The sequence below is a fragment of the Suricata suricatta genome, chromosome 2 (genome assembly GCF_006229205.1).
Source record: "Suricata suricatta isolate VVHF042 chromosome 2, meerkat_22Aug2017_6uvM2_HiC, whole genome shotgun sequence".
Classification (NCBI taxonomy): Eukaryota; Metazoa; Chordata; class Mammalia; order Carnivora; family Herpestidae; genus Suricata; species Suricata suricatta.
The window spans coordinates 117528051-117544472 of record NC_043701.1 but is presented as its reverse complement, the minus strand read 5'-3'; the positions used below and the strand labels follow the sequence as shown (position 1 = coordinate 117544472).

The following is a 16422-nucleotide window of genomic DNA, read 5'->3' as shown; positions in this document are numbered from 1 at the left end:
TTTTAAACAGCACCAGAAAATGTGCCACATTGTACCTTTTGAACAGTGTACACCGAACGTGTCGCTGTTGAATCGGGCAAAGTTGGGACTATTTATGAAGCTCCAGTTCTCTCATATTCTGAATGCCATCAAAGACAACCAAATGTCTTTACTGGTTCACTCTGAGCCAGCCACACCAGCCTTCCATCATTTTGTAATGTCTAGATGGACACTTATTTGCTAATTCTGTGTCTTCCCTTGAGTTCAGGTTGACAGGTATCAGTTTCTCATGGCTTGTTTCTAGCAAAATACCTTTCACTTCCAAGTTTCCAGAAGATGCTTCAGATATTGGGTGGCTGAACTTTAGTAATCATGTGTCAAACACAGTAAGAAAAGCTTAATGAACGCATGCATATTTCTTTTGTAATAAAAGCATGTGCTCTGTAACAATTATTTCTTACTACACAAACTTAACCTTTGAGTGCTGTGTACAATGTCTTATGGAAAAAGGGATTTTCAATATTTATGCTTGGAATATCAATCAGACATTGGTCTGGGTTACCTCTACAGAAGTTGTTTATGTACACTTAGACTTCTGTCAAAATAATAGCTGATTTACACCTTAAAAAAAAATCTAGAAACACGCCTCTTAGCTGCTTTAATGTTATCTTTGGAAGCATACTTCCTCTGATTGTACCATGAAAATATGCTGCAACCATCTTCAACCTCTAACCCTTCATTCTGCTTTATTTTTCTTCCAAGCATTATCTAATGCTTTCACTATATGTCCATTTCCCCCTGAAGTATAAGTTCCATGAGGATAGGATGCTTCCTGTATTTCCACTGCCATCATTCCAGTTACCAGGAGGCACCTGATGTATTTTATCGAACAAAAATTTTATACAAGCTAAATCATGATTCCCCTTTCTCATATTGAGACAAAGTTTATTAAAACTGAAAAATGGCAATGTGGAAGTATGATTTTATAGTTGTTTATATGATTTTTTCCCCTCTTACGTGGAAGGGAAGATCTGAATGAGAAAGAACATCACTTTTCTAGTCTTAAAAGAAACAGATCCCTGTGAAAGGAGCTGAACTTCATGTTACACATTCGTTTTGAAACACAACCAAGATGATTTGCTCTTCCCCAGATGGCCTTGCCATTTCTTACCATTTGTTCACAAAAGCTAATGAGGGATTCTTGTTAAGAACTAAATAATATAAGCGATGTAGGGCAGTGAGAATTGTGAATATTCAATGAATAACAGATATTCTAAAAATGAGATTAGTGACCCAGTCTGGAGGGGAAGGATAGAAATGCCAGTTTTTCCAGAGGATAGTTTTGTGTGTAGCTCAGCTTACGGGTTCAAACTGACCAGTTTGAATTTTATTACAACTGTGTACCCTTCAGGCAAGTGATTTAACATTTAAGCCCACACTTCCTCATCTAGAAAACTGAAATGAGGTGTCAGTCCTGTGTTGCATTTGATAAAATTAAAGGTACATGTGTACAGTGTAGCATAATTTGTCAGAAATATGTGGCCGAATCATTTGGGGCCACAAAAATCAAGATCTATACTGTCAGAATTAATGTTGGAATTTCTTTCTTCTATGCAGCATTTGGTGGTTATGTTGATTTTTAAAAATCTGTGTTAATTTAGATATTCTTAAGCATGAAAATTTCTATTTAAATAAATAGACTATGTTTGTAGAGCAGTTTTACATTCACAGCGAAACTAGGCAGGAGATACAGAGTAGGGTCCCATGTGCCCCCCAGCTTCCCTCACTGTCAGCATTGTGCCCCAGAAGTGGCACATTTGTGGCAACCAGCAAACTGACTTGGACACATCGCAAATGCCCTAAACTCATAGTCACATGAGGTTTCCTTTTGCTGGTGTGTGTTTTGTGGGTTTGAACTAATGTCTAATGGCATCTATCTATCACTATATACAGGATACAGAATAGACCCACGGCCCTGAGCTTCCTGTGTCTCCACCTCTTCCTCCCTCCTTTCCTCTCTTCTCCTGGCAATCACTGCTCTTTTTACTGTCTCCGTAATTTTGCCTTGTCCAGAATGTCTTATGGTTGGAATCAAACAGTTTATAGCATTTCTGATTCCTTTTTGAAAGCTGCCAGTAGTAGTGATAAGGACTGCCAGGGCTGATTCAGCAGGATGAAGCACCACGCACCCCCTTAGTATCCAGGGGAGGAATACAGAAACACAGTGACTGAAGTAGACAACAGAATGGCAGTTTGTTCAATAAAACTAAGAATTTATTGTTCCAGTGACCAGACTAACCAGCACCTCTGTTTCCTATAGATGTTCTTAGATGGCAAGTCACATTATCATCAAAGATTATTTTTCTTTCTTTTTTTAATATTTATTTATTTTTGAGAAAAAAGAGAGAGGGGGCATGCATGCACAAGCAGGTGAGGGGCAGAGAGAGAGAAAGAAACAAAATCCAAAGCAGGCTCCAGGCTCTGAGCTGTCAGCTCAACCTGAGCGGAAGTGAGATGCTTAACCACCTGAGCCATCCAGGTGCCCTCATCAAAGACATTTTCTATATTCCCCGTATCCTTATGCTGTAAGAGGGAAACTTGAATTCCACATGATCATCACTTTTTTTTTTCTTCCAGTAGACCCATTAACGAGGCCAGATAATAATCCATAGTTTTTTGTTAAGCATGAAACCAGTACAAACTGCGAGGGTTGATAAAAGAAAAATTTGATGACCTAATACATTTGTTCCATGATGAGGAAGATTTTGCAAAGGGGGTCAGTATCCTTTGATGGCAAAGAACATGATGCTTAGAAAATAGAATGTTCCTTGTAAATGAACATTGCTATCCTTACGGTGATGATTATTCCTGATGCCCCTGGCATAAATGGCTCTACTGAAAGTTTTCTTTTTCTTTCTTTTTTTTTTACTACTTTTGTTATTTGGCGCTTAGAGAATTTATGGGAGACCAATACCCCTTTGTAATGAAGCGCATTTCTTTTAAATTGTATTAACTTATTCAGCAAATTCCAGTGAGAGTCTGTGCCTGCAGCTGGCCTTTCACATCTATGTTCTGAAGTACTTTAGGTTAAATTTAGGGTTTATCTCTATGCCAGCTCTTACTTATAAATTCTTGAGGTTAAGGCGTAAGACAGATTGCTGTGAGGGTAAGGGTGGGGAAGCCGGATTATAACCAGCAAAGGACTGGCAAAACTGTCTGAAGAGGAAGCTGGGAAACATTTGCATTCCATGTCTCCTTTCTCCGCCAATTTCATCATGAAGCCCAAATGAATAGAAGAAGTTTGGGATTCTAAAATTCAAATCTTTAAGAATCTGCAGAAATGGCATTTTTTTGAAAAGTATGCATTAAGGAGTTTTCAGAAATACTGTGTTGCAGCACAAATCGGAATTGAGATTAAGGTCACAGAGTTGCTCAGACACTACTCTTACTTTCTAAGTACAATATGAAAATTCAGCGACCGTAGACTTTATTGAAGTAGTTATTGATTTGGTGTAGGAGGGCCCATCTCCATGAAATATTGATACTGCATCTGAAATGTGTCTGTGTCACTAATTTATGGCTCCTTGATTTAAGGTTACAAAACATACTTTAGGAATCTAGCCGAGATACATATTTCTAGTATGTGAATTTTGAAATCTCTTGGGAAGAGAATCTATGAAACAGTAAACAGTAAATGCTCGCAGTTATATTTTCTTAAATTACTGTAATAAAGACTGGTGTTGAGGGGAAAGGTCAAATGGAAAGGCAGATCAATAAACACATTAGCTTTGATCATTTTTACCCTCTCCTTGCTTTAGAGCTGGGGGTGGGGGTCCAGACACTATAAAGGGACAAATATTAGTATTATAAATATCAATGTTAAGAGACTAATATATTTTAATGAAATTTTATGTTTATAATGTTATTAAATTTTGTTTATTACTACATTATTTCTTTCTATTATAATTTCTAAATGTTAACAATAATTTCAAATTTAAAAACAATAATTTAAAATCAATGATTTTAATAACAATACTTCTGTATGCAAAATTCTATTCCCTAAAACAGATCACAACCTGAATTTAGTCTGTATGCTTTAACTTGCAAATTCCTAATTTGGAGCATTATACTCTCTGGTTAGAAAAAAAATTGCTTATTTATTCTTTTCAGATTCCTACAAGAAAACACTTTGGAGAAAATCTCATGTAAAATTCCTAAATGGTATATTAACTCCCCCTTCCCAGCCCCCACCCAGGAAGCTGATTCTCTTTGAAGGGACCCTAGGCTCAAGCCCCCACCCACCAATGACTAGCTGGCAGGTCTCTGGCCAATTAAACTCTTTAAATCCTAATATCCATATATCATGCTGGAAATCTGTTCATTAAATAAAAACTAGCTACTGGTTTTAAGTACTGGAAACATGAGTGTACATAGCAATGTCCATGCTCCCATGGAGCTTACATTCTATGGGGGGAACATCAAATAGAATAGTAATAAATTAATATATAATATATAGGGATGTGAAATTATGGAGGAAAGGTCTTATCTCACATAGGATGATGGAGGAAAGCCTTGTGATAGACTTAAACCCGAGCAGAAAGGAGTTAAGGGAGACAGCCCGGTGGCTACCATGCTGGGGGAAGGAGGACGTAGGGGCACTTTTCTCAGAGAGAGGACACTGCTGATGCGAAAACCCAGATGGAGGAGACTGTTGTCACCTCAAGATAGGAAGTGGGATGTCAGGGGCCACTTGAAGGCTTTAACATTTTACTCTGTGCGAGATACAAAGACCTTAGAACTGTCAGTCCGATCCCATAGCCATGAGGCATATGAATCCTTGACATGTGGCCAGTCCAAGTGTGGCTTTAAGTATAAGATACACACCAGATTTTAAAATATTGGTACCCCCCGGAAAGGGACAATATCATTAATATTTTTAGATGGATTATGTACCAAAATGATATTTTGGGGTGTATTGAGTGAAATAAATATATTAAAATTAGTTTCACCATTTTTATTGTTAATCTTTAAATGTGAGTACTGAAAAGTTTGAATTTGCATGTGATTTGCATTATATTTCTTTTGGTGGGTGTCACCTGCAAGGATTTGCACAGAGAAATAATGTTCTGGCTTAAGATTTTAAATACTGTAGATGGGAGATGAAGCGAGCAGCTCTGAGTCCAGGGAGATATTGGGGCTCGGGCTGGTAGTTGGGGTTGTCACAGGAGAGATGATTAGATCAAGGGTGTGTTTTGAAGATGCAGTCTATAAAACATGTCCAATTCCTTGGTTTGGGGTCTTAGCAAATGGAAAGCATAAAAACTTATTTACCTGTTCATTGAAGACTTCAATAAAATGATACATGGGAGAGTCACACTACTCTATTCTTGGAGACAGTTGACTTTATGAAGCAAGATTTTGACCCAACAATAAATGCCCTTGTGCCAGTTCTTTTACTCATCTTCATCCTGCTGACTTCTCAACACAATGATGAAGTGAAACCCTGTTTTCTACCTCCCCTCACCATGCCACCTCCCTAGCCCTGCAATAAGTCTACTTTCTTTTGTCTTATTTATTCCTCATGGACTGAATGTGATATATATGTTAGGTATGGTACTAGCCTATTAAACCAGTGAGAACTTGTTTAAAAAAGTATGTCCAGCCAGAACGTATGGAATGCTATTGTATCTGAGAGTTTCTTTAGCTGCATAGTCTTTCTTATCTGCTCTTTTTTAAATTAAATTTGTTGTAAGTACTACCAAGTTTAAGAATACTTAGCACAAAGATGTGGTTGAAGTTGAAGAGGTTATCAACAGAGAATGATCATACGTGATCTAATTTTTATCACAATGAAGCTCAGACATTTCAATATAGAACTTTTGGAAACAGTATTTTCCAAATTAGGCATGTAATAGCTGTAAAATAAATTGAAGCTGGTCATAAAAATAAAACTCAGCATAAAATGTTGAGCTACTTTTTAATATTCAAGATACAATTCACTATTCTTTAAAATATAAATATGCTTTGTTTTAGTCAGCCTTGATCATTCATTGTTTCAACACAAAGGGAATTCATATGCTATTTTTTAATACTAAGTTTGGGATTTCATTTTGGTAGAGAAGGAGAAGTCATCTCTTTGTGCAAGAAAAATACTTTCAACTTACTGTGTTGTGAGAAGTCATAATTCTTTACAGAATGGAACCTGGCACAGAATGCAATGAGACTTTGACAAAATACTGTCTGATGCTCTTACTCTTGCATATTATAGTAGTATGTTTAATGCCTAATTATTTGAAATGTGGGAAAGTATAGACATTTGAAGTCCACCTTGTATTATATGGTCATATAGCAAAGTTTTAAATCATCCCAGTGTCAGTATTGAGCTGACATCATGGAATTATAGTTACAAAGAGGGGTCCTTCAGGACTATCACTCCTGGGCTCCTATTTATGAGGGTTATAATGTCCTATTTTGTATGAATTTTTAGTTACCATTTGAAGGTATGCTATCATAGCACAAAACAAATATATTATTTACACTAGGGATTAAACTTCTGTCCTAATGGTTCAAAATACTTAGAATTTTGTTTCTGATGATATTCTTTCAGGTGTATTAGGGTAACTTTTTATTTTTTTATTTCATGTTACATGCATTCTCCACATTCATATTACAGTGGACTCTCAAACAACCTAGGGTCAGGGGTGCTCTACAGGTGAAAATCCACATATGGCCTTGGACTCTTCAAAAATTTAGCTGCTAATACTCTACCGTTGAATAGAAGCTTTGCCATTAAGTCAATTAACACATATTTTGTGTGTTACACATATTATATACTGCATTCTAACAATAAAGTTAGTCAGAGAAAATAAAATGTTAGTAAGAAAATCATACAGGGGAGAAGTGCAATTATTGTGCTGTACTGTAGAGTTCCATGTACATATGTGGACCCATGCTGCTCAAACCAAGTTGTATATGGGTCGAGTATATACTTTACTACGTGCACAATTAACCGAACACAAATGACCTATCAACTAGTGTTTACTCTTTCTTAAGATGCCATCGTGCAGTAATTCAGGAAAGCAGTATGAATACTGATGTCCTGTTTTCTGTAGGTTTTTTGCATATTTTAATGGTCACAATACCAATCATTCATTAATTAACAGATTTCAGAATTTTTATAGTCAAAACTATACTAGTTTCTGTTGGGAGAAATAAAAAGTGCCAAAGGATAATAAATTGACTTTCTGGGCTAATACTCACCATCTGGTACTGGCCATTATAGAAAATTTTAAATATATAATTGTGCCCCTTCCCCAACTTTCTCAGCAATATGGACTTGCAAGTGTTTTTCCCTTTTTTTCTCTTTTTTCTGCTTTTTTATTGGCACTCCAACCTTTGGAGACAATTAAAAGAAAGCCAAAAAAATAAAATAAAATAAAATACTTCCTATAATTCCATTGGGGATGATTGAATTTTGTCTGTATTTTAAAGTAATGTTTGAAATATTTGAACTATAGCTGTTGTTTTCAAAATAGATAAGTAGACTTTTCCTTAGCTGAAAATCTATTTTAATGGAAGATCAATTTAACATGCAATTGTTTGAGATTTGGAGCAGATAGAGACATTTTCTTTATTGCCTTTGTTTGCTCTGTAGAAAAGTAAAAGCATTAAAAAATAAAGTCGTATTGAAGCAGGTTTCCTGTGTAAGAAAATAGCAAGCTTGAAGAATAGATTTTGATTGAGGGGGGAATCAGTTTAATCCATAAGAGACAACAGTAATAAAAGTAGCAGTATGTTGTCTGATATTCTTATTTTAACTTATGTTCTGTGCTATATACATACAGCACTTACACACATAGCACATATCATATGTATATGTGTATATGTGAATATATATATTCTATATATATTCTATGTATATATATAGAATTTGAATAAGTATAAGTATTGAAGTTAATAAAAGAAAAGTTATATAAAAGTCAATAAAAGAAGAGATTAATTTATACAGGTATATTCTGTCCTGTGATTTGAAAGAAAGAGGCTATTCATACACCAAACATGAAATCCATTAAGAAAAACCATGAAGAAAGGCATTTTCCATTGTACTTACCTTTTGATCAAAACAATCTTTGGGAACAAAGTTGGGAAATTAGAGAGAGAAGCAAAAACAAGTCAAGTATTACAATCTCTGTTATACTTTTCCCAAATATCACACCACTGAGCTCCTTTTATTTTTCAGAGCTTTTGCTCACAGAATACAACATAACTGGAAAATGGATGCAGGGTAAAAATCATTACATATGGCTCCATTAAAACGTGAATCACAGATGCAGGTTAAAGATAATTACATATGGCCCCATTAAAACATGAATCACAGTTGCTTATAAAGGTCTTCAAAATAGATAGTGAGCACTTTTTTTCTTTCAAAATTCTTCTTTTATCATAGTCTTTTAAGTTTTGTGATGCAGAAGTTTTCCCAAATGGAACAGCTTATTATTTTCTATAATCAGTCCCACCCTGTGGTATAAGGCAAATAGACCGCTTCATTGTGCAGCCACTCAACAAAAAGATGTGACCAGCAAGAGCCCACGCTTCTGTTTTCTTGGTTACATGTACTGGCTCTTCCAGCTTCCTCCAGCTTGTGCACAATTTCCCTCTGTCAATGCTGCTGCTTTTTTAACATAAGAAATAAATTCAGCCACAAGTTTATGTAAGAAATTTCCATTTGTATCAGCAACAACACAAATGGTATTTTAGATACTTTCTTTTCTATCTAAATTGTATGAGATGCTACATTCAATTATTTTTTCAATGTTCCACCTATGCAAAGAGAAATTGAGGCATTTCACAATGATTTACACAATAATATAAGGTAGAGGCACCTGAGTGGCTCAGGCTAAGCCTCTGACTTCAGCTCAAGTCATGATCTCACAGTTGGTGCTGACAGCTCAGAGCCTGGAGCCTAGTTTGGGTTCTGTGTCTCCCTCTCTCTGCCCCTCCCCTGCTCGTTCCCTCTCTCTCTCTCTCTCTCTCTCTCTCTCTCTCTCATCTCTCTCTCTCTCAAAAATAAGCATTAAAAATCTTAAGAAAAAAAGTGTCACATGAGTCAAAAAAATAAAGCAAACAGAATAGAAAGAAATGGAAGGAGTTGAGTAAGACCATCACAGAGATGCCAGGACCATGCCCTGTAGATTGCTAGAAGTGTTCCCAAACTTGCTTTTTGTCATTTTAGGGCCAAAGTGAAAGAGGCAAAGAAGGACAGACAAAATAGAACAGAATCAGTGAAAAGTTGGAAAAACACAAACACACACACAAGACCTTCCAGTGGGAAGACAGACCATTTCTGAGCCAAATGCCAGATGGGAGGGGGATGTTTTCACCCTCATCACAGAACATACGAAGCATGATATTAGAAGTGACCCATGGCTCTCGGAACATCACCCGGGATGTGCCCTGGCTGGGGTCCCTAAGGGTCTGTATTGACCGAGGGGTTGTGCAAGCTATCTGGAAAGCCTGCATTGTATCCCTGCGGGCATCTGCCATGCCTGTGAGTCCCTTTGAGCCAGGCTGTTGACAAAACATCCACAAGTAGCCGGGGCGGAGCTCCCTTTGTTGCCAGTTAAATGCAATCCATTGGCTCCAACAAAAGGCTGAGTGGGGTTCACAATCACTAACTGTTGAGGGGCCTTCTCTAACAACCGCAACAAATAACTAATCTTTGTGCTGCTCTTTTTTATTTGTTGTGTTTTGTGCACTTACTGGGCACCATCTAATTAACTTCTCGAGGAGCCCTTTGAGTAGGACTGATTGCTTTCAGGGTGGCACAGATGCGTCCCCTACAACTTTGAGAAGTCGAATAGTTTCCACAAAGACACAGATAGCAAGTGGGAGGGGTTTCATTTGAATCTCCATCTAGGGGCCAGGGGCAGGTGGGATCCCTAAACACACCTTCTTTGCAGTGCTTCTAAAAAGGGAAACCTAATTACAAAAGCAGCCCATCCTTTCCTGGGAATGGCCTGCTAGCACACAGAAACTTCCATCAAATGTAATTTTAGCCAGCCTCCTTCAAACAATGGGAAATTAAGAGGATAGCTGCTCTAATTATTTTAGTGAAAAAATGAAAGGTAAATCAGCCATAAGTAAAGAAGTGTCTGCTTCAGCTATAAAACTATTTCTGTGAACCTCCACCTTTAACTTCTTGTAATGCAATGTCCGCTCAAAGCTCGAGGGAGACGTATATAAGGTAACTGGAGAAGAGGATGCTGTAAGGTAAAATCTGAGGGCGTGTACCAAAGACGCTTTGAGAACAAACTACTTAAGTGAGCCAGCTCTTTATTGGCACTTCAGTTTCTGACTTAAAGGAAAAAATCTATTTACACATAAAAAATTTCAGTTAAATACGCCTTTCAACATTTATTGTAACATCTAATTATTCATGTATTCAACATTTATTGTAACTAGTTAAACTATAAACTAGTTAAATTTATTTTTTTAATGTTTATGTATTTTTGAGAGAGAAAAAGAGAGACAGAGCTTGAGCTTGGGAGGGGCAGAGAGAGAGGGAGACACAGAATCTGAAGCAGGTTCCAGGCTCCAAGCTGTCAGCACAGAGCCCAATGTCAGGCTCAAGCCCACGATCCATGAGATCATGACTTGAGCTGAAGTCGACACTTAACAACTGAGCCACCCAAACACACCAAACTAGTGTAAATTTAAATTAATCAATTAAGATGTGAAAACAGTAAAAATGTTTATATGCAGTATTTTCATGTAAACTTTTATATGTATGAAACATAATATATGCAAATAAACACATATAATGCATATGAATATATATTCTTATATAAATATATGCATATATAGCCACCTATGTATATTTATATACATACAAAATGTATGTGTCAGTTATATTTAGAGTTTCTGAAACTTTGTCTAAAGATATCATAGTGACACATTACTAAATATTATTGACATGAGTACCTTACAGACCTTTTGAACTAACGTAGAAAATTTCCAATTGCATTAGCTGCCTTTCTGTCAGTTAAGATGTGTGAATTCTCATCAGCACTGCTTGATTAGAATTTAAACAAGGTCCAAACAAACTATAAAATAATAGGGGCTCCTGGATGGCTCAGTCAATTAAGCCTCAGGTCATGATCTCATGTTCGTGGGTATGAGCCCCTCGTCAGGCTCTGTGCTGACAGCTCAGAGCCTGGAGCCTGCTTCAGATTCTGTGTCTCTCTCTCTGCCCATCCCCCTCTCATGCTCTGTTTCTCTCTGTATCAAAAGTAAATAAAACATTAAAAATTAGAAAAAAGAAAAAGAAAAAATCCTAAATAAACATTTAATTGTGGTTAGTGATTCTAATTATTATACTAACTCATTTGCTCTGTATTTGCTTATTAGAAGATCAAAGACCATCCTCTCTTGGGAAAGTTTTTTTTTAAATCAAATACTAATCTCATATATCTGTATATACTTGTTTATACTATCTGTATTTGAAATTGATATATTGCTCCCAAGACTATGGATTCATGGCACATTTAAATGACTAGATTTTTCCAGAATACAAATTCTTATCAAACTCCATAATGAGCAGATGTCACTTTTAAGCAGAATGAAAAATACACGGCCAGTAGAATTACAAAGAGTCTACAGGGAACCAATGAGACCAGGACCAGAAAAATCAGACAGAGTTGCTACAGTGAAAGAATTAGAAAATGGGTAGTGTTTGCTACACCTTCACCTTACAAGGGAATATGTATAATACTAGTTCTAATGTGCAGGGATTCCACTGAGGCTCACTTCAGTGCGGCGAACTTTATTGGAAGCTATGGGAGGAGCACAGACCAGGGGATAGTCTAGAGCAAGGGCAGGTGCAGGAGCCTGGGAGCAGGAAGTGGGGAGTGAATATGCGGGCACGCAATTTCAGTCTGATGAGCATGGAGTGCCTCATGTGAGTGACTTCCAACCGTTTTAAAATGTTGTGTCTTCTGCTCAAGAACCAAACTCCAGGGAGAAAATGGCCTGGTCGGAGGCACCTGCAGTCTTCTTTGGCACAGGATGAGGCTTGACAGGACCAATGATTAAAGTCTGCCATGTCCATGGGAGGCAAGGCTAATTCCTCCTTTGAAATTAGGGTGTTTTGAGGGAGAGAATATAAGTGTTTTGTAGCCAAAGCCCAACAAAGTCTAGACGGGTCTTGGGGGTATCCATGAGGGAAATAAATGACAAAGGAGGTACTGTGGCTTCCATGTGCCAGAGGAGATGGCTCACGGGTGAGAGATCATTGCCACCATGGGTGGCAGGGAGGCCTGATCAGCCTTGCTTGTTATTATTTGTGATTTTTAGTGGCAGAGACAAACTTTAGAGCTTATTATTTTATAGTTTGTTTGGACCTTGTTTAAATTCTAATCAAGCAGTGCTGATGAGAATTCACACATCTTAACTGACAGAAAGGCAGCTAATGCAATTGGAAATTTGAGGCCTCATGGCTGCTTCACAGCAGGCATCGGGGATCAAGGAAAAGGGATAATGAATAATCACTTGTACCATGTACAGTTTGCTAAAAAGTCTCTGCATCTTGCCTGCTTAGGCTGCTAAGACACACTCATTTCATAAGACCACCCAGGAACCGGAGAAACTGTCTCCTTCAGTCTACCGTGCATCAAAGGAAAACAGACCTGGGTTTAGAAGACAAACTTTGCTTATAAGGATTATTGGAAGGCAGGAGAGAGGAACTGATGTACTAGGGAGAAGAACCATTGTAATAGGGGAACCTATAGCAGACCTCTTGGTCCGGCAGCACTTTTTTTAAGGAGGAGTGAGCAAGGGTAGAGAGAAAGAGTTGTGGGAAAGTGGGGTGATGGGACGGTGGATCTGGATCAGAGAGAGTTTCACTCCAACTTCAGCCTAGTCTGGAAGGGCCGTTAGGAGGCTTGTACGCTGTCACTGCATAAAGGTGGGTCAAAATTCAGAGACTTGAAAAAAGGAGACAATTTTAACCAATGTTTGGTTAACAAGAACTTCTTCCTCTTCCCGTTTCTCTTCTTCTTCTTCTTTTTAATTTTTAATGTTTTAATTTATTTTTGAGACAGAGAGAGAGACAGCATGAGCAGGGGAGGGTCAGAGAGAGAGGGAGATACAGAATCCAAAGACAGGCTCCAGGCTCTGAGCTGTCAGCACAGAGCCTGATGAGGGCTCGAACCCACGAATCATGAGATCATGACGTGAGCTGAACTTGGACGCTTAACTGACTGAGCCACCCAGACACCCCTCTTCTCCTCCTTCCTCTACCACTCCTTCTCCTCCTCCTCCTCCTCCTCCTCCTCCTCCTCCTCAGCCTTCTCCTCCTCCTCCTTCTCCTATTCCTCTTCCTCCTCCTCCCCTCCCCCCCTTTCAGAGGAGACAAAACAGTTTAGCTAACCATGTATGAGACAAAGAATGGGAATTTGGAGGTTCTGTGCCTGCCCCCATGGATTAGAGAGGATGGGTCTTTGCAAGATTCAGTTTCCTGGAACACAACTGGCTGGTAGACTTCTTGCTCTTTTCTGTGAGCACAGAACTTGGGTAAACTCCAGCACTGTTACATATAAAAGAGGGATATTGTCTGACCCTAATCTTCTACTTCAGGAATGTAATTAGTCAACATGCTTCCCTTGGTATTACTTTGTTCTGATCCATGTGGTATTACTTCCTTAGGGGTCCCAAATAACATGCACCTTATGGCAGGTAGTAAACCACTCAGCAATTATGATATTATAAAATATAAGCCTCATCCCCATCCCAATCTAAAACAGAATGTTAGATTTTTCTAAAATTTAATATTAGATACATTTCTAAAACACTCCTTCTTCAATAAAGCCAATGGGTGAAGAGGGGCAGGTGACTGAAAATCATGGAAGAAAATCAGAGCACTATTAGCATAAGCTTTTATTGGAAAATGCCAGGCATGGAAGTGTCCCAAGGACCTTGGCAGGGGAGGACGAAATGTTCTGTGGGGCTTTAGTGGCAGAGGATTGGCTGAGGTTCAGCTGGTTTTGAGAACAGGATTGCTCTCCGGCCGGCGGCCAAGGTTTGAGTAGTCTGGGTGATCAAGAGGTGGGCGGGGAGCAGATAATGACCCAACGCATGTGCAAGAGGTCCACCTGCAGGGGCCACAGTGGAAAATACTCAGCCCTTCGGGGTCTTTCACCGATATTGTATTCAATTAATACCTCCCTATTACTGTTTTTATTTTTGCACCTGAATGCATGTTTCTCAACAATATAGACTTAAAGTATCATCAAACAGTTTCATCAAGGGCACCTGGGTGGCTCAGTGGCTTTGACTCTTGATTTCGGCTCAGGTCATGATTTCAGGGTCCTGGGATTGAGCCCCTTGTTGGAGAGATTCTCTCTCTCAGCCCCTCTTCTTAGTTTGCTCTCTCTCATGCTTTCTCTCTCTCTCTCTTTTAAATAAAATTAAAAAAATTAAAAGAAAAAAACCAGTGTCATCAAATAGTGTGTAGTGGTCATGCACCAACTCCACGTTCACGAGGGGTCAGCCAGTCATAGTGAAACACTGTTATCAGAGTGTGGTTATGCCACAGCCACCATAAAAACATCTCCTCAGACACAAAATACTGACTTCATATAGGAACAATGCAGACGGTTCAAGGTAACTGAAAGGACACAGAGAAGAGATCTGTGCTCTGTGTTCAATACCAAAGGCAAGAGAAAGACACAGCCGGAACTCTGAGAAGATGCTGCCCTCTTTTGAGAGCCGCCTATGCCAAGGTACACGCTTGGCAGGAGATAAGGGGCGTCAAAAATTGATCTCTGAGCTGTAGTGTCTCCATTATGCTTTTCTTTTAACAAAGAATTATCTATAGAAGTTGGTCTTCTTCAAAATGAACAACCACAAAAGGCCAACTCTTATCTGGGACAGCTAGATAATTACTATTTGTCCAGTTAAGCACTGCATGTATTGATCTATTTTAGAAGATTTATGCCTCTTGTGTATTTAATCAGGTATATTAATAATATATATTAATGCTTGATTATGTGAACCATGCGTGACTAATATCAGGGATTATGTTGTCTTCTTTTCCTCCAAACTGTTGAGTAGCCTGGGCATTTGATAAGCTCTTTATCTCCTTAAAGTCTTTCCTAACCTGTTCCCCTGATTCTACTTTTGGCCCCCGCTGCAGCCTTTTCCTAATACAGCAATCAGCATGCTTCTCTTCACCATAAGGTCAGCTATATTACTCCCGTGTTAAAACTCCAGCAGTGGTTTTGCTCAGAACAAAATCTTCAGTGTCCCCACGTGATCTGCCCTGACCTTCTCTCTCCAGCCACACCACAGGTCTACCTCTGGACCCTCCCCCGGGGTTTTAGCAATTTCCTCTTCCTGAAATGCTCTTGCCCATGAGATCCACCTTACTCACTGTCTCCTCAGGGTCTGCTCACAGGTCAGCTTCTCAGGAATATGTTTCCTGAACATTCCTGCCAATTTTATTAGCTTGGTCTATCTTGCTCAATTAGAATGCAAGTTCTATGATGTCAGAGACCTTGGTTTTGTTCATTGATATATTCCAGTGTCTAGAATAGTGCTTGGTCCATGGAGTGCATTCAGTAAATATGTGTTCAATGAATTAATAAAAATAAATGAATGAGTGAATGAAAAGTTCCCGCTAACCGCTTACTCGAGTTTTGCTATAAATGTATTAGACACCTGTGACTCCAACTTAATTTTCTGTGTTTTTAAACTCTGAAAAGAAAGACTTATATAAAGATTTTTTTAAAGAAGTTGGGGAAGAGGAAGTAGGGAGCTAAAGAGTTTTCAAAAAAATGACTGTATAGTTTTATTATGCCCATTACAAGAAATTCAGGCAACATAATACAACGGGAAAGTTTTCATGAACTTTTTATGGTAAACTCAAGATTATACCACCCGTACCGAAGTATTATTAACTTTATATAAATATCAATGCAAACATCTCCCTTGATATAGTCCATGAGACAGATATTACAGATTAACAGTGTTGTAGACCTCTTTGTGTCTTTGTGTACAAGTGTATGTATACTGGAAGTATGAAAATACTTCAGGCTGATAGGCTAGAGACACAAGTTTGGTCGTAAGAAGTTTATATGTAGTGAACTCTCATGACATTTGATTTTAAAATGTATGTATGAATTGACTTGACATATTACTAATTAAAGGCAAAATATAGGGCGCCTGGTGGGTCAGTTGGTTGGGCATCCAACTTCAGCTCAGGTCATGATCTCGAGGTCTGTGATTTCGAACCCTGTGTCAGGCTCTGTGCTGACAGCTCAGAACCTGGAGACTTCTTCAGATTCTGTGTCTCCCTCTCTCTCTGCCCCTCCCCCACTCACACTCTGTCTCTTTTTCTCTCAGAGGTAAACAAACATTAAAATAAAGCCAAAATATAAACATAAAGGC

General features: G+C 38.4%; 1 protein-coding gene across 1 annotated transcript in view; it reads left to right on the top strand.

The window, feature by feature from the left end:
* The window catches only part of PCDH15 (protocadherin related 15), a 697494-nt gene that overhangs the window by 645328 nt on the left and 35744 nt on the right, over window positions 1-16422 (top strand). The window lies entirely within an intron of this gene.